A 27,367-nucleotide genomic window follows, 5' to 3' on the forward strand; every position below is an offset into this window, starting at 1 on the left:
TAAAAGGCGCAAATTGGAATACTTTGGTTATATAATGCGTCACCCAGAAAAATATGACATACTTCACCTTGTCATGCAAGGTAAAATAATGGGAAAAAGGAGTGTGGTCCGCCGTACAACTTCTTGGCTTAAAAACCTACGCCAACGGTTTGGGAAAACTAGCACTGAACTATTTCGTGCGGCTGTAAATAAGACAATGATGATTGTTAATATGCTGGGCAACATGAGAGCCAACGATCGACAAGCGGTCTTGGCACCTTAAGAAGAAGAAGAAACAATGTTCCGGACCTTTTTGAAAGGGAGGATAACTCAAATATTATTATTTGATCTATTTTCAAGCAATTTCTGCAAAAAATATTTGAGTCACCTTTCAACGTCCATCTCAAAACAGATGCGCCCTGGACTATACTGTTACGAGACATAATATTATGGAATACTTCTATTGTATAATATAATTCACATAAGGACAATACTAAAAAATATTAATCATTTTTTAAGTTTTGGAATTGGTTTTTTAATGTTAAAAATTTCTTCGAAATTAAGCCATAATATTTATTGTTTTATATAATTATTGTTTTGTTAGATATTTACTTTTTATCAATGGTAAACAATTTCAAAAGTAATTAATTAATTTATTCAAAAAAATGGATGCTGAAAGCAGCTACCGATCTTGAAGCCTTAACATCAAAAAAAGAATTAATTATATGAATTAGGTTTACCCCAATAAACATAATTCATATAAATTTTATTACAGGATACCTATAATAACAATTTTAATATTTTCTCGAATGAACGAATTTTGTGAGGCAATCCTTATAGTAAGAAAATATTTAATAATAAACAAGATAAACAAAGTGAAGGATACAGTTTGATATTAGCAAGGTTTTGGTTATAAAAATTTGTTACTTGGTAAACATTATAAAGCGTCATTCAAAAAAAATATTGTGACAAAAACCAAGTTCAAGGTTATTGTTAGGTACATGTTTGTATATATTTGGTAATGGCTTATTTTTGTTACCTAAAGTATTAAATCAATAGTGAGCGTTGACCTTATAATTTGTCGCTTCGCAGCGATAGTTTTTAATGAAAAATAGTACGCATTCGGAGGAAACGTAATAATACTAAATTATCACTATTTTGGTTGAGTAGGAGGTATACAGTGTGATTAAAATGGTTTTCTATTATAGCCCGATCATGGAACACAAAATTTTACGAAAAGCTCCAAAAAAGTAAAAGAAGGATGAAAATTTGGCAATAGGTAGTTGAAATTGTCTATTATTATACAAGAAAAAGTTTACAATTCTAAATCGCCTCCATTTTACAAAAATTGGGAAATACGTGGCGAAAAATATTTTCTCGGGGGTGAAAAAATATACGTTAAAAATAAGTCAGAAATTGTATAAAATGACTAATTCTAAGTAACTTTTGTTCTATAGAGTTTTTTCACTAAGTTAATATTTTCGAGTTATTTGCTAGTGAATATGTTCATTTTTAACATAAAAAAAACATGTTTTTGGACGGTTTTTTGCACATAACTCAAAAAGTAAGTATTTTAGCGAAAAAATATTCGTATCGAAAATATAGCTTATAATAAACTGAAAATAAAATTTATTGTTACCGCTTTACAAGTTACTTTACTTCTGTATCGTTTATATTATGTTTTATTGGTTCAAAATGCTTATTTTTGAAAAAAATTGGGTTTAAAACAAAACGTTTTTTTTTATTTTGAAAAAAAATGGAATTTTTTTTGGAATTAACTTAAAAATTATTAGTAATATCAAATATCCCAAAGAGTAATAAAATGTTCGTTTTGCTTTTCTGAATATTTTTGATGTTTTGTTTTCTTGCTAGACAAAAATTGGTTATACTCTATGGCTGTTCAAAATTTGCCTAAACTCTTGATTAGTTACTCGTTCAAGCCATTTTAACTACAACTTTTCCAAAACAAGCACTTTGAACCGATGAAACTTACAGATCATATTAAATAATACATATAAGCAAAATAATTTGTCAAGTGGTAACGATACCATTTTTTTGTGATGCTAATTAGGAGGTGATTTTCGCGATTTTTTTACCAAACATAAAAGGGACCAACAATATTTTGAGCGTTACTCACTTACTTTTAATGTTAGAAATTTTTTTAAAAAACAAAAATAAACATTTTTAAACACTTTAAAAAAGTTGAAATTAATTTTTTCCGAAAGGTCCTCCGTTTTTGGGTTATTTCACATTAAATTATTCGATTTGGAATTTGACGAAGAAGAACCTACTTTTCATTACCTACAACTCTGCTTCTACTGGGTCTGCAGACCTCATACATTACCATTTTTTAAATTTTTTTAAGCTATATTTTTGCTAAGAATTTTTTTTTTCAATAAAATACTTACTTTTTGAGTTATCTCCAAAAACCGTACAAAAACATGTTTTTTTTTGTTACAAATGAACATATTCACTGGCAAATAACTCGAAAAATTATTGACTTAGCGAAAAAACTCTATAGAACAAAAGTTGTTTAGAATTCCTTATTTTATCCAATTCCGGTATTATTTTGAATATATTTTTTTTTTCATCTTCGAGAGGGGGTATTCTCCTGTAGAGGGTAGAATAATTGTAAACTTTATGTTATATAATAATATAGACCTGGATCCCGCGTACCACAAAAAAGTTGGTTAACAGCAAGCTGAAAATTTGTTAATAGCTAAACGGTGTCTAGTCGGACAAATTTTGATGTGTGGGAACACTGGAACAAGGGAACAGGTTTTAATTGTGGAACAGGTTAAAAATTTGGAACGTCAGACTACGAAAACGTTCCATGTATGGGACAGAACTTCCAATTGATGTGTTACCATTTCATTAAATTCTCATGCAAAAATCAGACTGTGTTTATCACCAACTGGGCATTTTAATGAGTGGAACACGAAGAACATGTCAAATGACTGGAATCGTGTTGGTTAGTAATAGCAGTCAGATTTTTGCATGAGGGTTTAATGAAAGGGTAACAAATCAATTGGATGTTCTGTCCGACAAAATACATGGGACGTTTGTGTAATCTGACATTCCAAATTATTAAACTCTTCCATTATTAAAACTTCCCGTGTTCCATTCTTCCCGTTTATAAAAGTTTGTCCGACTAGACACCGTTAAGCTATTAACACATTTTCAGCTTGCTATTGCGGCAACCTTAGGTGCCTATAAAATGGCTACAGCCTGAAGGTCCCGACATATGTGAATAAGTGCACCGTTGCTCTTTTTGTAGCCCATATGGACGTATTATTTAAACGACTTCCTAATTACCCACCTGAGGAAAAAAGGATTAAATATCTACGTAGAAACGTAGCTCCCGAATCGGCTCAACATATAATTCTACAAGATATCCCTACCGTCGCTGCGTTTACCGCTTTAGTAAAACGTCTTGAAGAAAGTATGTTACAGCTATCGGTCAAACCTCAGCCCAAGCCCACTTTCGTCTCTCCCGTAGATGTTCCCAGGAACAACCGAACCCCAGAGCAAACAAGGTCTCGTGCTCCCCAGGCCAATAATCAAACTCCCGTAGTTGCGTCAAATCCAACCACAACAACTAACGCTCAAAGAGAATCGACTCTGTGTTGGAATTGTTCAGGCATGGACCACACTCACCGATCTTGTAACGCCCCTAGGACGGTATTTTGTTACCGATGTGGGAATAAAAATCATACCGTTCGTACCTGTACAAATTGTCTTCCAAAAAACGAATAAGTCAGGTATGTTCCGTCGGCCAACATACCTCCGCAAATGTAGTCACAGCCGACAAAAATTCAGAAGACTGGTCTAATTGGGTCGGTTTTGTGCATAAATTTATGACTAGCAAAGACCATGCAAGTGCAGCTCCCGTCTTAGTTAATAAAGTTTCAGACAACAGACCACATATCGTGATAGAGGTGTATTCGCAAGAGTTTACCGTTCTTTTAGATACCGGTTGCAGTACTACGTCATACTTTTAATCAACTTTTTTTGATATGCGGGATCCAGGCCTAATAGATAATTTCATCTACCTATTCCCAAATTTTCATCCTTCCTTTATTTTTTGGGTCAGTTTGTTCTTTGATCGGGCTATTAATACATCTATTAATATTGTATATAATAAATAGACAGTATCCAAGTGTGTTTTTTAATATTTTATGCATAGGTATAGACCAGGACATTTAGCACTAAGAACACCGGGATGCGTATTTACGTTTCCATGTTCATTTCAAGACCGGGTAATTTTGTAACCGGCACGTAAACGACGGCGGAGCATAATCTGCTTTCAAATACGTGTGCATTTCAAGACGTTTAATTTTGAAATGCGCACTGCACTGGTTTTTAAAAGAACTTCGCGCGTAAAATTATCACAAATACGTGTTAAGTTGTAAAATCATTTTATTTTATTTGAACTGTTTATCACAAATAGCTCCTATCTGCAGAATAACAAATTATCATTCATTGGATCTGTGGAAATAAAACAATTTTGTTACCAAAGTTACCTTCTTTTTTTCTTTATGATTTTTCAAAAAGCTCAAAGTAGTGCCAAAATATCCTGTCAAAATAAACTAGTACGATACGTATACATTTTGTAGTAATGCACAACAATATCTATAAATACTAAAAGTGTTACATATATTAAAAACATCTTTTAGTTTCAGCTAAAAAATTATTGTTCATCAAACATATTTTTAGCTATTTTTAAAGCTATTTTTAAGGAAGCAATATCAGAGGAAGAACAGGGTATATCAATAGACGGAAAATTCTTGAAAAACATAAGATTCGCAGACGACACCGCTATTTTTGCAGACAGTTAGAAGCACTGCAACGAGTAGTACCTAAATAGGTTACATCAAGTCAGTATAAAATATGGACTACGAATGAACGTTAAGAAAACCAAGTTCATGATTAAAATTCTATGCAACATACAATAGGAAGGCTAGATATCGAGGGAAAACAAGTAGAAAGAGTGAATAACGACAAATATCTGGGAACCTGGGTAACAGAAAACAACGACCAAGGTGGAGAAATCAGGACACGAATCGAAATTGCAAGAAAAGCATTTATAAAAATGAAAAAAATGTTTGTTAATCGAGACCTTTCTCTGGAACTGAGAATAAGAGTCTTAACATGCTACCTATTCTCGACTTTTTTGTATGGAATGGAAAGATGGACACTGAAAGTAGACAACATAAAGAAGTTGCAAGCATTTGAGATATGGTGCAATAGAAGGATTTTGAAAATACCATGGATCCAACGAGTTACGAATTCACCTTAAATAATTGATTTAAATACACATGTTTCGGTATAAACCCGTGCACATTTCGGGGGTTGGCGCTTTCAAATGAACACTTTTTTGGAACTAGATATGTATCACCGTTTCGGTGTCCGTTTCAAAACCGCAATGTCTTGAAATGAACACGCAAACGGAAATACGCCACCGGCGTAAATATATTTTTATAATGGCATTTTAAAGTGTATAGAATGCATCCAAAAATGTATAAACAGGGCCAGATTTTGTTACTCGTGGATTTTTTAGGTCGCTGAAAACGTTTATGCCATTAGAACTGACCTTCGGAGCACGTGGTGCTCAGTGCCACTGCTAAGGTACACTTCACGACATAAAAAATGGTACAACCCTTATAATAGGTCTGGATCCCGCGTATGAAAAAAAAGTTGATTAATAGCAAGCTGAAAATTTGTTAATAGCTTAAGGTTGCCTAGTCGGATAAACTTTTATATATGGGAATACTGGAACAGGGGCAGTTTTAATTGTGGAACAGGTTAAAATTTGGAACGGTCAGACCACGAAAACGGCACATTTATTTTGTCCGACAGAATAGACTTAAACTCTCCGAACAAAGATTAAACTCTCATGCAAAAAATCAGACTGCTATTTATCACCTGTCATAATTCCTGCCATTTGACATATTCTACATGTTCCACTCATTAAAAAGCCCATTTGGTGATAAATAGAAGTCTGATTTTTGCATGAGAGTTTAATCTCTGTTCAGAGAGTTTAAGTCTGTTCTGTCGGACAAAATACATGTGCCATTTTCGTGGTCTGGCCGTTCCAAATTTTTAACCTGTTCCACAATTAAAACTTCCCCTGTTCCAATGTTCCCATATATCAAAGTTTGTCCGACTAGGCACCCTTAAGGTATTATCAAATTTTCAGCTTGCTATTAATCAACTTTTTTTTCATACGCGGGATCCAGACCTATAACTGAAAATAGTGTTTTTCAAGTTGTATCAGTTCATCTTGTTAAATGTGTCATTCTAATTTCTAGGGAAACGTTGCCAGTTCAACGAAAACATTACATCAAACCAGCTAAAAGCAGGGCAGTGCGGCAGACCGCAAGTTTTTAGTATACTAAAAACTAAAACAATATCGAAGATTCTCGATCAGTGAGTCACATTTATTTAAACATGCATACTAAAAAAATTCTCCTATTAATTTTGTAATTTTCCATCATCTCAATGAAGTAAGTACACATACATTGGTTCGTGTTTTATTATAATGTGTGAAAATATTTCAATACAAAAAACAATGATAAATAGATATGTTCGTCCGCTATAACTTTTCCCATGCGTCACGATTCATTTTCAAACAAATTAAGTCAAAACCTAAAGTGAAACGTACGCCGATGTCTGTAGTATATAGTATCTTCTTCTTTAGGTGCCGTGTCTGTATTCAGACGTTGGCCGTCATCATGTTTACAATTTCCTGAAATCTCTCTCTATCAGCTGCTGCGCGAAATAATTCTTCTACTGTGCAGCCACACCATTGTCTAATATTACGCAGCCATGAAAGTTTCTTTCGACCAATCCATCTCTTTCCCTCCTATTTTCCTTGTATTATAAGGCGAAGCAGATGGTATTTAGGTCCTCTAATTATATGGCCGAAGTATTATGTTTTTCTCCTCTTTATGATGCTTATGAGCAGACGTTCCGAATTCATCATTTGAAGAACATCTTCATTGGAAGTGTGCGAAACCCACGATATCTTTAGGATTCGTCGATAGCACCACAATTCGAATGCTTCTATTTTGTTTAGCATGGTGGTTTTTAACGTCCATGTCTCACAACCATACAATAGGACAGACCACACATAACATTTCAGCACCTTCTTTCGAATTATCATCGACAGGTTTCTATTACATAAAACTGGTTTCCAGGTCATAAAACCTTCCGTGATATTTCGATCCTAGTTGTTATCTCTTCAGCTAGTATATCGCTAGTATATAGTATACAGTATACAAAATGTATATACACATCGACGTTCGTTTCACTTTATGTTTTAACTTAATTTGTTTGAAAATGAATCGTGACGCATGGGAAAAGTGATAGCGGATGAACAATAAAGTTTAATTTCAAATCTAGAGATAATTGATGGATTCGACCGGAAGTTCATTTTATCTAATAACAAAACACTGAAAACGTTTGTTTTCTATACTTCCACAGAATTTATTATAACTAAGTGACTACAGCTGTTTCGGCAGAGTGCCTTTCTCAATAATAAATTCTGTCGGATATAATAAATTCTGTGGAAGTATAGAAAACAAACGTTTTCAGTGTTTTATTATTAGATCAAATCTAGATGTGTGATTGGTCTCCTGTAAAGTGTAGCACAAAACTGTATTGAGTGGTTTAAAAATCCTTCAGGCATTTTAAACAATTCAACCCTTTCTCTGGTTATTAAATTTGTTAGATACAGTCTTTTGTAGTTCATGATAAAAATAATACCTTGGTATCTAAAAACTTTATACATTTTTGAACGTGATTTTTTTTATTTAGAGTTAGTGCAATTCCGTTATCTGTGATGGCAATAACGAAGTGCTTCACGAACCCTTGTGTCCAGTCTGAACACAGGCTTACCTTGGTAAAAAAGTGTACCATTTTTATATAACGGGAAGTGTACGTCATCTGGAGGTTTGAGGGTTATCGGCACTGAATTAAATTGATGCAGATAACTTGGGAGGTTTTTTTAGTAGCTCTACACGAATACGCCATCAGGGGCCTGATTCTAATTCATTTCGACAGTCGCAATTTCATTTCGACACCGCCATGACAGCCGCAGAGTATAGCGATTCTTATTCATTTCGATATTAGTTACAACTGGGGATATTAACCTTATCATGTTGACACTGCTCAGAATTTGGGTTGGCGCTCCGGTTTATTGGAATTTGTTGATAGTCTGGGAAAATTTTCGAAAAATGCCATTTTTGGGAAAAAATATTTACTAGCTATTTTATTGCTAAAATCGAATCTTAAGTTTGCATATATTATATATTAGTAATATGGGGTATGACAAGTCCGCAGAAAGTGTGTTATTTTATTTATAAACAAATTAGCACTCCTATATCTTCTTTTTTTTCAATTAGTGGTCTGTAACTCCTAAAATTTTTCCTTTGAGCCAAAAACACTCAAATAAAAATTCACCGTAATTTAATTCTGCACAAAGTTATTTTTTTTCAGATTTCCTTCAACAAAAATTTTACTCAGAAAATCCGAGTCTTTCCAAAAAATCTGCAATTTTCAATTAAAATTTTAGGGAAGTACCTAATTATTTATCAATAATTAAATAATTGATGACATGAAAGATTTATTATAGTATTATAGATTATACAGAGGGGCTAAATTATGGAATAAATTCATTTCTTTAAAACGGACGATTTTGGAGCAAAATCCCGAAAGAGGTCGATTTTTATTTTTAAATTACAATTTTTTGGTATATATTTCATACTAGTGACGTCATCCATCTGAGCGTGATGACGTAATCGATAATTTTGTTAATGGGAATAGGGGTCGTGTGGTAGGTCATTTGAAAGGGCGTTCAATTCTCTATTCAGTAATATAAACATTAATATCATTAGGTATTTATACAGGGTTGCCAAAAAATAATTTTTAAATTAAATTAATTGGCGCAAAAAGAAGAATGTATGTAATTTATTTAACTCAAAATACACTGTACTGCTGTCAGAAAATAGAAAAAAAGGATTATTTCACAAATAAACATTTCTTTTCGCTTAAATTAAATCACAAACAGCCTCCCTCCTACCTATTGGCAGTCTGAACATTTAATTTAAGCTAAAAGCAATGTTTATTTGCAAAATAAACATTTTTTTCTAGTTTCTGACAGCAATAGAATGTATTTTGAGTTAAATAAATTACATGCGTTGTTCTTCTTGCGTCAATTAATTTAATTTAAAAAATTTTTTGGCCTCCCTGTATAAATAATGATATTAATGTTTATAATAGGGCTTTTCATCGATTGTCATTTGTTTCGAGCTCCTGTCATATGTTGAATAATCTGTGTATAATATTAATATTTACGGATTATACGAAATATGACAGAAGCTCGAAATAAATGACTGTGAATGAAAATCCCTATACTGAATAGAGAATTGAACGCCTTTGTAAATGAGCTACAACACGAACCCCTATTTCTATTTAAAAAATAATCGATTACGTCATCACGCTCGGATGGATGACGTCACTAGTTTGAAATATATGCCAAAAAAATTTAATGTAAAAATAAAAATCGACCTGTTTCGGGATATTTCTCTAAAATCGTCCATTTTAGAGAAAATGAATTTATTCCATAATTTAGCCCATCTCTGTATATCAGGAGATCGGCGACAATCTAACCAATAGTTTAGCAATAATTAAAATGTTAATTAAAAAAAATCGGTCGAAATAATAACCAGAAAGATTATGATACACCAGAATAACTATGATTTTCGTATAAAAAAGCACTATACCTATTCAACGTACCTTACAGGATTGAAATTGGACCATTTGAGCGGTCTCAGGAATGTTATAAAGAAACATTTTTTTGGCTTATAAACAAATAGAACCCCTAAGAAAATATTAGATTAAATTAAATTAAGTTAGCGCTGTTGAAAAGGGCACGGCTTCTGTGCCCTTTTCGAAGAAAAAAATTGAATTGCGAGGAGTGATTCCAGGTATAACCCGTCAAATTTGACCGGCATTTGCGACAGGGTTATAAACAACAGGATTTTAGTCTTTGAACCATTAGGTACCTTTTAATTCCGGTCCTCTTTGTACGTACAAATTTTCATATCTTCAAGACACTCATAACAAAAAAGATTTATGTCACTGTCACCAAATTATTTAATTATTGATAAATAATTACTTCTCTCAAATTTTAGTTGAAAATTAAAGATTTTGTTTGGAAAACCCGAATTTTCCGAGGAAAATTTCCGTCGAAGGAAATTGGAATAAATTATCAATGTGCACAATTAAATTACTGTCAATTTTTATGCGAGTGTTTTGGTTTAAAGTTAAAATTTTCGGAGTTATAGAGCAATAATTAAAAAAAAAATTCGGAGCGCTAATTTGTTTATAAACAAAATAGCACACTTTCTGTGGACTTTGCACAGCTATATTACTAATATAGGAAATCTTGAGCTTTGATTTCAGCACGTCCAGCAATAAAATAGCTGGTAATTAATTTTCCTTGTTTTTTACTAGTTTTTCCAGAATATTACCTTACATCTTTCATTGAGTTGATGATTTATGTTGTGGACATTCTCAATTATTTTATTTCTAATTTAATACTATTCTATCTAATTCCTCAAAACAAGCAAATTTCAATTAAACCCAGCCATATTAATACCTTTTGCTTTAGTTTTCCTTACAAGAAATAAACAAAACACATCTAAACTAAACCTAACCTCGCTTTTGGCCATTCATTCATCTCCGTGTCAAATAATTTCGACATCGAAATTATAATATCAACCACTTTTTTGGAGTCGCTATTAATTTCGATAGTCGCTATTTCGTGACGTCATTTCGTTAGTTCAACTAAAATCCACAAGGCTCGCACAGTCGCATTTCGACGTCGCCATATTGAAAGCGACTTTTTTAGTGTCGAAATTTGATTTAGAATCAGGGCCCAGAACCGAACCCCCGGAGCACCTGGTGCGCAGTGCCACTTCTAAGGCACGTCATATTCTGAAGTTTTGAGGAAATTAAATTGGTGCAAACAGATTAATTCAGCAATTTTTGGTGTTTGTAAAAACGGCCTTATACGCTACAAATTAGTCAAATATTACTTTATTAGACTTTCGTCCATCTGTAGCAGTTCACCACATTAAATTGACTGTTACTACAAGTAGTACAGTAGAAAAACCGAGTATATTATCATAAAAGTTTTTATCGACGTATTCCACGAAGGACACCTCATGGAAAAAAGTAAAAAGGAGAGACGATCTCAGGTGGAAAATAATTGAAAAGCTAGACCAACAACATATTGGGTAAAATGTACTGTAACATTGTGTAAAATTTTGCTTTGTAAATTGACTCTTAGTACAAGAAATACAGTAGAAAGACGTGGGATATTATCATCAAAGTTTTTATCGACGTAAGATTAGACGGGAAAGGACACATCATGGAAAAACTTGAAAAGTAGAGACGTTCGCAAGGAGAAAATTATAAAGCCAGACCCACACTATATTGCGTAAAATGTGTAAAATGTAACATTGTGTAAAATTTGTTTTATACAGTATCGTAAAAAGTAATATGTAAATAAAAAGTTTTTACTAGATGCAAATAAAAATTTTAATTCTCATAACTCTTTCGAACTCATTCATACATAATATGTATGATGATAACCCGAACGCCCAATGTCCTATTTATAGATCGGATCATAATTTAAAAATTCATATAATATATTTTTATGCAAATTAATTTTATGAATATTTCCTTATTGATAGCGTAGGCGCAAAATTTCGATCCCATGCTTTTTAAATGCATTTAATTTTTTTTTCGAGTCCTGCGAAGAGTAATAAGTATTTTTTCTACGAGCGTGCAAAAATGTCTACTTTCGCGCACGCATTTTAGTTTAAAAAGTTTCACTTTTCCGGACGCGTGTTACTTTTCCACAAACGTGTTACTTTTCCGCGCGCAGTTTTTACTTTTCCGCACGCGTGTTAATTTAGATATGTTGATATGGCCTTAACCTTCCGTTATTCGCGTCAATTTTTGTGATCGAATACTCGTGCACGGTGCAGGAGACCGGATCCAAAAAAATGGGTCAGCAATATTTAATTTTTTTTGCAAAATTGTGTGCAATTATATTATTTAATGAATATATGATCATATAATTTTGTAGATATGCGTTTGAGTCAACATTATATTATTTTGATCAAAAGTAACTTTGTTCAATCATCATCTTCATACGTTTGCTCGTCAGTCAATATTTCCTCAAATAATTTTAATATTCTTTTCTTCTCCTTCTCGTAATCCATATCTAAATATAAATAAACAAATATATAAACATTGAAAATAAGAAAAAAATATTAAATTACCTTACTAATTAAAACTATTAATGTCTGATTAAAACACAAAAATTTGTGCACAAATATTCGCACACGGTGTGGTGCACCGTGTTGCCTAGTAATAAAAGTACAATACTCTTTTTTACACTGCACGTGGACTTCACCACTAGTTGCACTGACCACTGAAGAGGTCTATGCAGCAGCAATTCAAAATCTCCACTACAATCAGAGTTTCAGGAAGTTATTTATCGGGCCGGTCTCACACACCGTGTGCGAGTAACGGAGGGTTAAAATAATTATAATACATACAATAAACTAATATTTAGATATTATTTACTAATTTATTTCAAATATATCTTACTGTGTTCCTGTTTTAATGAAATTAACGCGATTATTTCATTCATAGGAGATTTTGACCAATAGAAAGCTACAGAAATCTGAATTAAATCGATAATTTTTGATAATCTACCGTCGCTAAGTATATTACGTCAGATGCCCTTCGTTTCTACGAAAAAATACATTCAGTGACATTAATGACAATTAATGTTTTAAAAATTATAAAACTGATGACTTTCAATCGTCAAATATTTATAAAAGCTGTGTGTTTAATGGTACTTACATAAATAAATTACAATAAAATTTTGGTTTTGAACAGTTTTATTCATGAAATAATCGCAACAAATTGCAATCGACCTCTGAAATTAATATAGAATTTTTGCTCTCGTGACATTTTGACATAGTAAAACTGTCAAAGTGTCACTCGGGAAAAATTCAATAATTTAAGAGCTATTGTGCAATTACTACTGACAATTCGATGAAATAAAATTATTTTGACATAATATTCGAAAGTCAAATCGGGTAGAGAATAACAGTCGTTTGGAATCATCGTCATGGAAACCAAGATCGTCATGCTAACTAATTATATTTAAAGTTTGGTTTTGACGACCTTGTAAAAGAATTAATTTGTGTATGTATTTTCATATTAATTAAATTAATTGATTAAGATTTGGTAATTTTTTTAAGACTCGTAGAAAAAATATTGTTTCTAACTCTTGCAGAAAGTCTCTTTTCCGCACTCGACTGCTTGCCGAACTCCCTCTTCGCGTCGTTCGGCAAACTGCAGTCGCGTGCGGAAACGAATGACTTTCTGCACTTGTTAGGAAATAGTATATTGTGCAACAAGTGCAGAAAGGTACTAATTTCTCACGAGTTTGAAAAGTTGCGGTACGAGCGCAAGCGAGTGCCGCAATTCAAACGAGTGAGAAATTACCTTTCTGCACGTGTTTCACACTATACTTTTTCTACAAGCACAGTTTTTCTTAAAAATAAAAATCACAATTTCCAAACGACGATTAATTATAATAGGTACCTATGTGATACATTTTAAACTGTATTTAATTAATACCTACTAATCAATTTAAATTCGTTATACCTAAATAAATTGCACAGAAATCAGTTAAAAAATTAATGCACTGCCTTAATTTGTTTAAATTTAAACAATTATTACACATCATTGACATTATATTTATGCAGTCACGGATTTACACAAAACCTACTTCATTCGACGTCTCTTGCACAGGTTGCTAAATCCTTATTGGTTATTTGATAATTATAAAATGTTTAATAAGAATAAAATTGTAAAATAAAACAGTTGTAACATCAATAATTTAGTTTCTATGCTATAGTTAAATATAATATTTGTCTTATAGGTTATATATTTGTCTAAAGTTTAACCACGGATGTAAACAGAATATAACGTTACTCAGAATGCGGTAGTCCACGGATGTAAACAGAATATAACGTTACTCAGAATGAGGTAGTCAACTGTGCAGAAAAGAACTTTGCGGCACAGAAACGTCACTTTGCGGCACAGAAACGTCACTTTTCTGCACACTAATGTCAAATATCTTATACTGTGAGAAAATATCAAGTTTGCTAACATAAAACCGTGCAGAAAAGTGCACTTTGAATAGTGGTTGTAGAAAAATAACTATTTGAAAATTTAAACGCAAAATACAAGATTACATTATTACGGTGGGCCGAAAGTCCCTGAAAACCTTTATCATGTTTATTATAATAAGTTACGGCGGTGAAAACGAAGAGAAGATTGAGTGTGATTTTTAATTCCCAATATCTCAATTAAAATAAACTTTTTGTTTATTCTAAGGGACTTTCGACCGCCGCTAATAATGTAGTCTCTCAATTCGCGTTTAAATTGTTCAAAACTATTTATTAGTTTTTTCAGGATTAAAAAAAAAATATATTTAAAAAGCATTGGCCTGAAATGTTGCACCTACGCTCTTCAGAATAAGATTACTGATAATTATGTATAGATAAAATTTTGAAATAAAAAAAATATTGAGTTAATGGGTTAAAATGATTTTGTATTAAGGAGATCGGTACAAAGTTTCGGCTCCAATGTTATTTAAATTGGATTCATTTTTTTCGAATCCTGAGAAAACTAATAAATATTTTTTAAAAATGTAAACGCAAAAGAAAGATTACGTTATTACCGATGGCCGAGAATTCCTGAAAACTCCAATAATGTTTTAAGTTACAATAAGTAAGGGAAAATGTAGTGTGATTTTTAATTTCAAATATCTTATTCAAAAGAAACTTCTTATTTATTCTAAAGGACTTTCTGCCCTCGGCAAAAATTTATTCTTTCATTCTGTGTTTAAATTTTTTAAAAATATTTATTAGTTTTTTCAGTTACGTATTTTTTATGGGAAATAAGCCACAATTTTACTAAAAAATGAATTTATTAACGTTTCGAAGCCCAAATCGGGTTTCGTTGTCAAAATACAAAATACTATTAAAATAAAACAAACATGTTGTTGCTAAGTAAAAAAATTCTTCTAATAATTTATTTAATCTGACTCATTTATATTGGCAATTCAGACTTATATATAACAATATACAATATATTGGTATTAGTTTTTTGAAGGTAGATTAAATGTAAGACCAAATACTTACGATGTCGGGATAGTATCACGAGGTTTTTTCCTGGTTTTCCCTCGTGATTTACTATGGAATCTCTAACGCGAGAATTTTACTGTCATCGTTGCATTTGGTTGTCTTTTTAAAGACAGATCACATGCTATGATTTTTTTGCGACGGCTATTCTTGAGTTGGGATTGATTTCATGTAATCGAATGAACTATCTTTTAGTAAAGTCGTCCCAGGAACGCAACTCATAAATATTGGCGATATCATTTTAAAGTCTTCTACTTTAAAATGTATAATATACGTCTGAATTGCCAATATAAATGAGTCAGATTAAATAAATTATTAGAAGAATTTTTTTACTTAGCAACAACATGTTTGTTTTATTTTAATAGTATTTTGTATTTTGACAACGAAACCCGATTTGGGCTTCGAAACGTTAATAAATTAATTTTTTAAAAATACGTAATTATAAAAATGCCACAAGGAAATAGCTTCAGAGCAACATTAGTTTTTTCAGGATTCGAAAAAAATGAACACCATGTCCGTGGTGATATTATTTTCCAAATCGAACATTCGCTATCTTTGTCATATAACGCACCGAGTCGAAATGTTGACAATACAGTGACAATTTTAAATATTTCACATGACTTCGGGAATATTTTGAGTTGTTTATTAAATAATATTGATATTGTATTTGATAAATCATTGATTTAAGAGGTGAAATTAATAAAAAGTAATTTATTTTTTTTTATTTATGGAAGATCCAAGCAGAGAATACACCAGGATATATTCTGTGATCCAAGTATTGTGTTATTAAAGATGTTCAAAATTGTAAGCGTTTCATAGTAACAATATAATATTAAAGAAATCACTTTATCGCTTTTCCTCTTTTCTCGATTTAGTATTAGTTTTTGTTGTCCAGTATATAAATTACTATAATCACTAAATACACAGTTAGTGAAAAAATTATCATATCAATTAACTGAGTTAATAATTTAACAGTAACATAATATACAAGTAACAGTTATCCAAGAACATTCAAAATCCATCTCTAAGTTATTGATAAATATGTCATTGTCAACAAATTAATGTTTACATATATCTATACCAGTGAGAATTTTACTACACGTAATTTGCCGTGTAAAGACAGAAAAAGAAGGGATATATGTCAAATATTTGCGCCTACACTCGTAATATTTTATTATATTTTTAATATATTTAATAAATATTATTTATATAAACCTAATATAACAGAAAATTAATTTAAAATATTTGACCATAAAAAGGCAGTATAAACAGATGTTTTTAAATATTATTTGATGCAATATAATTTACACTACTTGCGTATGTATCCTGATTAATATTGACTATTCCTCAATTGGCTTCAATTAAAACACATAAACATAGTAACATTGATTGTTGAATGGTTTTATGGCTACTTGATTAAATTTTGGAAATTTTTTCTACTTCGTCACAGATCTGTTTTACAGAATCTAGATTGGTACTGGATAACCTAATTAATTTAACGGTTTCTAAACAGTGTATGTCGGAGATGTTATCTGTGATCTCTGTACTTAAATAATAATTGTCTAAATGACCCTGCGATCATCCGGTCAAATTGAACAAAAGTTCCTTGTATAATAATAGTTCTCAGTGCGTAGATTAAAAAGTCAATTAGACCTAGACCTTAAATACTTTTATTCTGAAGCTACAACCTTCTGAAGTTATTCGATTCAGATGTTCAGTGTACGTCAGTACGACTTGACTGTGAATTAGGGCACTAATGAGTGAACGACTAGCCAAGTGAACGACTATTTTATTTATTATTGAAAGAACAGAGAATTAAGATAAAGGTCTTAATAAAACTTCAGATTCTGAGGAACAAGCACAACAACAAGTGCTGTATTGTGAGATGTTAATAATATACAAATAAGCCACTTCCACAAGACATCTCACATTTTTACGCATGCAGGATATATACCTGACCTCAGATTTGGAAGAGTAGCTACTACTTGATTGTAAAAAAATATCTGAATCATTAACATTAATTAATAAAAAAATTATGAACTGCTGCAGTGGCACGTGCTGCATCAACTATACGTAAAATATCACGTTACTACGTATGCAGAACTTGCTTAATATTAAAAAAAGTCTCTCTTGCCTTAACTGGCAAGAACGAATCTATATGCGTCATAGCTCCTTATATTAATTTCATGATTTTGTTACTAAAAAAAATCCAAAAGAAATTTTGCATACATATAACGTGATAGGTATGGTCGATGCAGCAAGTGTCACTGTCTCGGATATTAATTTTTTTTTATACTAATTACTTACGCGATATTTTTTTCAAATCAAGTGGTGATCTATTATGCATACGTGAAATAATGGCATGCCTTGTGCTGATCTACCATTACTTGTCGTTGTAGTTGTTCTTTAGTTTTTTGAGGGTGCTTAACACTTAAGATCTGAAAACATAACGAAAAAAACAAAATGTAAAATTTTAAAAACACTGACTAAACCACTTCTAACATATCGATAAGAAATATGGATTGTCAAAATGTCAAAAGGCGATGAGAAACTAGCAGCGATGTTCGAACAAAAAATTTTAAGATTTACAAGATGGACTATAAAACAATGACGTATGGTGAAGACGATAAAACGTTGAATTGTACAATGCATTTAACAAATCAAACATCACCACGTTTATAAAATTTGGAAGACTATGCAGGATAGGTCACATATAAAGGATGTAGGGATATCTATCTTCCAAACAATTATAAGGTAAGAACCAAAGGGACGAAAAACAAAAGGAACATCTAGCCTTAGTTATACCGAGCAGGCAGAACAAGATCTAAAAACCTTAAAAATAACCAACTGGAAGCGTAAAGCCCGTATTAGATCGGAATGAAGAAGTTCTTATAACAGGCCAAAACCCACAAAGAGTTGTTGTGCTACTGATGATGATAGTACCCCGTCAAAATAGCCCCGTCGAAAAAGCTCCGACAAAATAGCCCCGACATAATATCCCGCACACAAAATAGCTCAGACAAAATAGCCTGCAGACAAAATAGCCGCGGAATAATAGCTCGCCCATGAAATAGCCCCGACAAAATAGTCCCGAAAAAAAAGCTCTCTTCACAATTCACCATGAAATATTCCTTTAACACTAGAAAATCTGGCTTAGCATACCTACCTTGAAAGCCCGAAGGGATTATTTTGGCCCCACGTTCTTTAATCAATTAAAACTCAGTTTAAAAAATTAAATTTACTCTAGTCGGTAGAATCTGCTTTTATTTTTAACTTTCATTGTTTAACACATTCACTGCCTATCAAAAACTTTCGGAACACCTACAGCCGTGGCAATGATTAGAAGTATAATTTCCTTTACAAAATATTTTCAACTGATATTTTTTTCGTTTTTCGATAGCAACAGGATAGTTGTTGGTAGAATATTGCTAGGCGTAGTTCCAGATTTCGGGAGGCAAGGTATGGGGTCCATAATTCTTCACACAGCCGAAGAATAAACTTACGAAGCCTGAGTCTACTTCCAGTTATTTCTTTACAAATAATCCGTGCATTTATTGCTTCTAAGTCAAGAGTTTATAAAACACGTATACATAGGTTATCGTCTTGAAGTTACTTTTGTAGTATAAAGACGCGTCATTTGGTCCTCTGCAAAAACAATTGCATCTTTGTGTTCACCAACAATTGTATCTTCATTGCGTAGATGATCAGCACCAGTATAAGGGTAAACATTTACAATAATCACACATAAATATAATTTTACCCATCCGACATGAATTTGAAAGAACGGCTCGTCGAATTTCCCAGAAAACGATAATAACTTACACAGGGCCAATTTGGCCCCTTTCGACTTCTATGGTAGATTTGTTAGAAAAACCACTTAATAAATTTAGTAAACAATATTTTTTTGTGGTAAATGAGGCTTTGTATGAAAATATTAAAAGTCATAAAATATGAAATTATTATTGTTGTTCTGAAGCTAGTTTCTTGTGTCATTTTTTATAATCAAGTATATTCAAATGGGAAATAAGCCACAATTTTACCTAAAAATGATTTTATTAACGTTTCGACGCCCAAGTCGGGTGTCGTTGTCAAAATACAAAATAATACTAAATAAACAAAAATGTTGTTGCTTAGTAAAAAATTCTTCTAATAATTTATTTAATCTGACTCATTTATATCGGCAATTCAGACACGTATTATACATTTTAAAGTAGACGACTTTAAAATGATATTGCCAATATTGATGAGTTGCGTTCCTGGGACGACTTTACTAAAAGATAGTTCATTCGATTACATGAAATCAATCCCAACTCAAGAATATCCGCCACAAAAAATCATAGCATGTGATCTGTCTTTAAAAAGACAACCAAATGCAACGGTGGCACTGAAATTCTCGCGTTAGAGATTCCATAGTAAATCACGAGGGAAAACCAGGAAAAACCTCGTGAAACTATCCCGACATCGTAAGTATTTGGGTTTACATTTAGTTTACTCTCAAAACTAATACCAAACTCTGACTTGATATTTTAAATAATACTAAAATACTAAATGTACTAACTCGATATGTTACTGATTTACTAATTGTGGTATTTTCTTTCTATTGACTTCCTCCTTTAATATGGGTAACCACATCCTACTGCATTCTACCGAGGAATTTGCGACACAATTGGTTTCATTTAGCATAATTAGAGCCGCTTCTTTGATTTTTCTCTTTTTACTATCTGCTTCTTTTAGGACTATACTTGAATCTCTCCACTGAACTCTATGTTCATTATCCCATGCGTGTTGACATATTTGAGATCTATCAAATTCTCTATTTTTTATATAAGACTGATGTTCATTTACTCTAACCATTGATTATAAATATTCCTGTAGTTATTAATCAATGCTCTAACGTAATATATTGGCAATATATTATTGTATTAATAAATACATATAATATATTATTAGTAAAGACTGGATTATATGCAAAATGCATATGCATATATATGCTGCATATTTCTCATGTTTTTCATAAATGCATATGCCTTGCATATTTGGAGATTTAAGAGCATATAAATGCATATTTTGATGGGAATTTACTCTACCCCATTTAAAAATAAGGTATATATTAGTAACATCAACATCCATTAAAATAAAATGTGAAAGTAAATATTTTGCTGTTAAGCTCCTTTGTTGTTGTACCCATAAACATAATGGGCGTTATTTATAGCTGCAGGTATCATTATCCGGATATTTAAGATTTATAGACTTCTCAGAATTTACAAATTACCTAAGTAAATACCGATTATATTTTGAATAACATTACAAATATTACCTGTACTTTCTGCTGGTGTCGGCCAACTATGAATTATTCTGGGAAAACCAACCAAAACGAAATTTTAAGGCAGCGTTGCCAATTTAGCTTATTTTATGCTAGATTTGGCATATTTTTGTGTTGTTTAGCTTATTTATTTCTTGTTTAGCATATAGCATATTTTCTAGCATATTAAATAATATAAAAATTATTTAGTAAAAATCGAAAATCTTCTAATTCAGAACAAATTTTTATGTTGGCCTTACAATTACTAAAACAACTTAGGAACTCTCTCACAGGAACTTGAAACTGATATCAGTGAGTCAAATCTGATTCCTAACAAAAAATGTTTAACCATTCACACATACACACCTACATCAGCAAATCCCTTCGCCTTCAATAATGTTTATATTAGTACTTATGTCTGTGGACCATGAGATTACTATTAACTACAGGATCATGTTTCAGCATTTTTTAAAACAAATAATTTATCTGTACTGGGTTATGCTTGCTATAGGGATTTTTTATTAGTTGATAATGGAATACCTACTGTTGAACTGATCATTCCATCATTCTTGTGAGGTTTGGCAAATACTATATTGGTCGAGTTGGCAACACTGTTTTAAGGGTAGGATAGATTATTTTATTTTATGAATGGTTAGTCTTAAATCAATCGCCGATTATTCAACTTTTGTGATTGCAAGTTATTGACTATACTGTGTAAAAAAATCATTTTATTATTATTGTGAAAATGCCTAAAGTAGCAAGGGAAAAATCAAGTCTTCTCAGAAGTTGGATTGGAAGTAACAATCATCTAAAAGTTATCGACAGTGAAAGTATGTTTTGCACCATTTGTGATAAAAAGGTAAGTTCTCCACTTCAATAGATTTTTAAACTTATCAAACTTCTTTGCACATCTATGTGTCTGTCTATTCTAAAATGACAAACCGTCCCATTTCTTCAAAAACTGTTTTTTAAAGTTCGCAACGGTTTGGCTTATACAGAGCGAGGTGTTGAGAGTGGCCCACCCTGTATACTACGGTACACTGACTGTACTTTATTGTTTGACGATTTCAATTTCACTTTGAGAAATAAAAAAAAATTGGGGGAGGTTTAAAAAGTTTGATCATTTTAATGTAGGTATCTATTTACGAAAACATCATTATCATTATATTCCAGATTCCATGTCAAAAGAAATTCCAAGTAGTTCAACACATAAAAACTTCACTTCACCAAACTAAGCTATCAAAAAATGATAATAAACCTCGCCAGCAGATTCTACAGAACAGTTTGCAGATTCAGAATACGTCAGTTGGGCAAGAAACCTTTGCAAAGGATTTATGCCATTTTTTTTTGAACTGCAATATCCCTCTGCACAAGTTAGAACATAAATCGTGTCAAAACTTTTTAAAAACTTATTGCAAGATTAAAGATAAACCAGCTCAAATACCAAGTTCTTCAACTCTTCGGAAAAAATATGTCAGTGCATGTTACAAAGATGTGATGACGAGTATTAAAAATCAGTTAAAAGCCGATTATCTTTGGATTTCCGTCGACGAAACAACGGATACAAAGGGTCGACAAATTGCGAATCTAATTGTTGGAGTTCTTAACGACTCTGGCGATTTTAAAAACTCATACTTAATTAGTGTAAAATGTTTGGAAAAAACAAACTATGCTACAATAGCTAGATTTGTTAACGAATCCCTAACAAATTTTTTTTTACCTGATCAAGTACCATTTGAAAAAATATTATTAATGCTTAGTGATGCCGCCTCATATATGATGAAAGCTGCATCCAATCTTAAAATCTTTTTCCCTAATTTAATTCACTGTACATGTTTGGCGCACGGCCTAAACAGAGTTGCAGAGAAAGTTAGAATTGAATTTCCCAATGTAAACACCTTAATAAATAATGTAAAAAAAGTATTTCTGAAAGCACCACTACGTGTACAGGTATATAGGGAGATGCTTCCCGATATTCCTTTACCACCAGAACCAGTATTAACCAGATGGGGAACTTGGCTTAAAAGTGCTATATTTTTATCTGAACACTACGACGACATCAAAAGCGTTATTTCAAGTTTTGATCCGACTTGTACCGCTATTGATAACTGTCAAAATATTTTTAAAGAAAAGTCTATTAAAAATCAATTGTTGTATATAAAATCGAATTTCGATATCATTGAAAGTTCAATTACAAAATGAGAGGCTCAAAATTTATGTCTTCACAATAGTATGTCTATTGTTGATTCGGTTAAACAGAAAATAACAAATCTGAATGGGGAAATTGGAGTAAAAATTAAAGATAAACTTGATGACGTTTTAAACAAAAATGAGGGTTTCACTTTATTGCGTTCAATAAATAATATAATCAATTTTGGAAACTTCGATGAAAATATTAATATGGATCCGTCTCTAATAGCAAAGTTTAAATATGCCCCAATTACATCTTGTGACGTTGAGAGATCTTTTTCTGCCTATAAACAAATATTAACAGATAGAAGACATAATATTAGTTTAGAAAATATGAATCAATATATGATTATTTATTGTAACAATAAAAATATGTAAATTTGTTTTATTGTACTCTTTTTATAATATTAGTTTAGAAAATATGAATCAATATTGTAACAATAAAAATATGTACATTTATTTTATTGTACTCTTATTTATCTTGTGGTCAAAATAAAATATTTTGCCGTTTTATTTGTCACAAAACCTGAAGTTAAAAAAATATATTAAGAAATAATAATACAATTTGGTTTAAATTCAAACCTATTTATTTATTTTTATTATTTTTTATTTATTTATGTATTTAACGTAAACCATAAAATTATTCATATAAAAATAAGTGCATATATAAATGCATATTTGCATGTTAATTGTGCATATTCAGCTTGTTTTAAAATGCATATTGCATGCATATTTTAGACATTTTTTAGTGCATATTTTCCAGTCTCTAATTATTAGCAACTCATCAATATTGTCAATATCATTTTAAAGTCGTCTACTTTAAAATGTATAATACGTGTCTGAATTGCCGATATAAATGAGTCAGATTAAATAAATTATTAGAAGAATTTTTTACTAAGCAACAACATTTTTGTTTATTTAGTATTATTTTGTATTTTGACAACGACACCCGACTTGGGCGTCGAAACGTTAATAAAATCATTTTTAGGTAAAATTGTGGCTTATTTCCCATTTGAATATACTTGAAATTATTATTGCCTCAAATAAAAAACTACAAACTTTAAATCGCAACAGGTGCCAAATTGGCCCCTCCGACTTTCTAGTGTTAAAAATACATTTTTTCGGAAAGGGTAATTATCCTCTATCAGATGATTATCTTAACCGCATTAAATAAAAATAGACTTTTCAGACAACTCGAACCCTGTCTTCGGTTTCGATTAAATGTGTTCTGCTTTTCGATTAAATTCAATGTTTAAGCCATCTGCCTCTTGGAAGCTTGACCATTTAATTTAAGCGAAAATCAATGTTTATTTGTGATATAAACATTTTTGTCTGATTTCTGACAGCAGTAAAATATATTTAGAATTAAATAAATTACATACATTCTTCTTTTTTTTGTCAATTCATTTAAATAAAAAAAAATGTTTTGAACACCTCGTATAAATAATTATGTAAATGTTTATATTACTGAATAGAGAATTAAATATCCTTTCAAATGAGTTCGCATACGATCCCTATTCTTATTTAAAAAATCATCAATTACGTCATCACGCCCAGATGAATGACGTCACTAGTACAGCGTATATACCAAAATATCATAATTTAAAAATAAAAATCGACCTATTTCAGGATTTTTCCTCAACGTCGCGGGTTTACAAAATAACGAATTTATTCCTTTCATTTGCACCATACTGTATGTCTGAATTGCCGATATGAATGAGTCAGATTAAATTAAATTATTAAAATAATGTTTTACTTAGCAACAACATTTTTGTTTAATTTATTAATATTTTGTATTTTGACAACGACGTCCGAAGTGGAAGTCGAAATCTTAATAAAATAATTTTTTAAGTTGAAGTGTGGCTTATTTCCCAATTAGAATAGTAATTGAAAATAAATGTTACTCCGTTAAAATGTTTTTATTGCGGGTGTTTTCACCGGGGCTGTCTTGACCCGGGCTATACCGGGTGTCCACTTATATTTTCCCCCATTTTAACTGCCTATAACTTCTAAACGGCTTAAGATAGAAATATGCAGTTTTCGCTGAAATATTTTATTTTAGTAAAAGTTTTGTCTGAATGGACTGAATTTTTTATATCGCCTTCAAATACGAAAAGAAAAATGGCGGATTTTTGAAAAAAACGTTGCTGACTTTTTTTTAATCGAACACCCAGTATATTTTTTAGTAAATTGAAATAAAGGTCATTCACCTATCCATCGATATAAAGTTTTTCAAAATCGGTTGTCAAATCACTGAGTAATTAATTTTTAAAATGAGCGGTGCAATGTGGATATCACATACCTAAATAACATAACCAAACAAAATGATATTATGTTATGTGATTTCCACATTGCATCTTTCATTTTAAAAATTATTTGCTCAGTCATTTGACAACCGATTTAAAAAAAAAATAATATCGATGGATAGGTAAATGACCGGTTTTCAAGCTACAAAAAATATACTGGGTGTTTCAATAAAAAAAATTCAACAACGTTTTTTTTCCAAATATCCGCCTTTTTTTATTTAAAAGCGACATAAAAAATGGTCATTTACCTAAAAACTTGAAGAAACTGTCATTTCCCTATCCAACGATATATTTTTTTTTTAAAATCGGTGGTCAAATGACTGAGCAATTAATTTTTAAAATGAGAGATGCAATGTGGAAATCAAATATTATGTTATTTAGGTATGTGATATCCACGTTGCACCTCTCATTTTAAAAATTAATTACTCAGTGATTTGACAACCGATTTTGAAAAACTTTATATCGCTGGATAGGTGAATGACATTTCTTTTAATTTACAAAAAAATATACTGGGTGTTCCATTAAAAAAAGTCAACAAAGTTTTTTTCAAAAATCCGCCATTTTTCTTTTCTTATTTGAAAGCGATATAAAAAATTCAGTCCATTTAGACAAAACTTTTACTAAAATAAAACATTTCAGCGAAAACCGCATATTACTGTCTTAAGCCGTTTAGAAGTTATAGGCAGTTAAAATGGGTGAAAATATAAGTGGACACCCGGTATTTTGTGCGATCTATTTTGTCAGGGCTATTTTGTTTACGGGCTATTTTGTATCCGGACTATTTTGACGGGGCTTTTTTGACGGGGCTTTTTTGACCGGGCCATTTTGATAATACCGGTCACGGATGATAATACCTTATTGACACCGCTTCTGTGAGCTTATACCCATAATAAGATTCCTATTTGTCATTGGAAGGCACCTTTGTTGGGGATGAGAACTTCAAAACCCAATCTCTCCTTCGTGGTGTACCCGTGAGCTCAGACCAGCAGTGATGTACAGGTGGGATAGTATGTTTAACCTTGCTTGACAGATTTATTTGAAATAAACAATTAATTTTATTGATGGACTAATGACTAATAAGACGAAATTGCGATAAATCCTTCGTTGCTTCTATATCATATATATTAGAAAACCTTGATTACAATTTAAATTTAATGGCTGTTCCAAAACAATAACATTTAGTTAAAACAAACTCATTAGTGTTAAATGTCACTGTTTTTTAAAGTCTTATCTACTTCAGACGATTTTTATTCAAGCGTACATAAATACGTAATTAAGCCGTAAAAATATACATTATCATAGCCAGTGTTTCATTTACACCACTTTTCAGGAAATATCTATGCTTTTGATACTTTTCTTTTATTTTTTTGAAACAATTATGGTTAATACGATTTATTGATAGCTTTCGTAGTAGGTATATAAATGTTTACTTCAAAATAGATAACCTATTTTTAATTAACCGTCCAAAATAAAAATCAGCATAATTCTTGCCCATTCTATCAATCAAAAATGGGAAATGGCAAAAGGCGAGTCAAATTTTTATGTTCTATTCCACATTTTACTACAGCTAGGACATTTAGGGAAGTGAATAGAGATTTTGACTACGAAAAACATCTAATGAGAACTTTTTGTATTTTGATTAAGAAATGTTTAGTAAATACCATATCAAAAGGTTCTACTCCAGAAGTGGGTTCTTCATTATAGTACATTCTTTCACAGATTTTGCGGTAAATTTTAAAGAACCGCTTGGATTGAGATGAAATTCAGCATACGCATAGCTAACATGTCAAAGAAAAAAGTCAAAAGTGATATTGTGCTGATGTGTGCTTTTGCCCTGAGGGTGACAAAATATATGTCAAAAATAAATCCGAAGATAGATAAACTGACTAATTTTAAGTAACCTTTGTTCTATAGAGTTCTTTCGCCACTTTTGCTTAGAGTCAACACTTTTCGAGTTATTTGCGAGCGAATATGTTCATTTTTCAACAAAATAACCACGTTTTTAGATGGTTTTTCGCAAATAACTTAAAAAAAAACGTTCTAAGGAAAAACATAGCCTGTGAAAAAAAATTGTGTACGCTTGAGGTCTCTGGACCTCGTAGAACCAGAGTTATAGCCAATTAAAAATAGGTTCATATTCGCCAAATTTCAAATAGGCTATTTCAACGTGAAATATCCAAAAAGAAAAGCACTTTTTGGGGAAAACCTATTATAACTTTTTTAAAGTGTTTAAAAAAATATTTATTTCTGTTTTTATAAAAAGTTTCTAGCGTCAAATTTAAGCAAGT

Source organism: Diabrotica virgifera, chromosome 2, assembly GCF_917563875.1.
Source record: "Diabrotica virgifera virgifera chromosome 2, PGI_DIABVI_V3a".
In the NCBI taxonomy this organism is placed as follows: domain Eukaryota; kingdom Metazoa; phylum Arthropoda; class Insecta; order Coleoptera; family Chrysomelidae; genus Diabrotica; species Diabrotica virgifera.